The sequence below is a fragment of the Galeopterus variegatus genome, unplaced genomic scaffold (genome assembly GCF_000696425.1).
Source record: "Galeopterus variegatus unplaced genomic scaffold, G_variegatus-3.0.2 Scaffold8540, whole genome shotgun sequence".
NCBI lineage: Eukaryota > Metazoa > Chordata > Mammalia > Dermoptera > Cynocephalidae > Galeopterus > Galeopterus variegatus.
In genome coordinates this window covers 75,791-76,264 of record NW_007734651.1, presented here as the reverse complement: position 1 = coordinate 76,264, position 474 = coordinate 75,791, and positions in this window count along the sequence as shown.

Sequence of the window (474 nt, the reverse complement as noted above, 5' to 3'; positions counted from 1 at the left end):
TCACTCATTTATTTGTCAGTTTATACGAGTGTAATAAGCTCCTGTGACTCTACTACACAAAATGCAAGTTAGGGTACTAACATATCTGTTTCGAAGTTCTCTTCCTATATGCCTATTCCACCCCCCCAAGTTAATCACAATTCTGAATCTTATGTTCTTTGGAACTTGATTTTCCTCTTTGTAATTTATTTTTCTATATGTATTCATCAATACTATTTTTAATATATTAGTTTAAAACTTTATAAAAAGAAAATAATACAAATGGGATTTAATTTATTAATCTTTCTTTGTACTTAGTGTTTTGTACATCCTCTTTAAGAATTTTTTTCCTACATCTGCGATCATGAAATACATTTCTATACTATTTTCTAGAAGTTTTACTTTTTTGCCTTTCATATTTCAATGTATGATTCATTTAGAATTCATATCTGCATTAATGTAGAGTTAAAGGTAGAGGTTAAGACTCATTTTGAT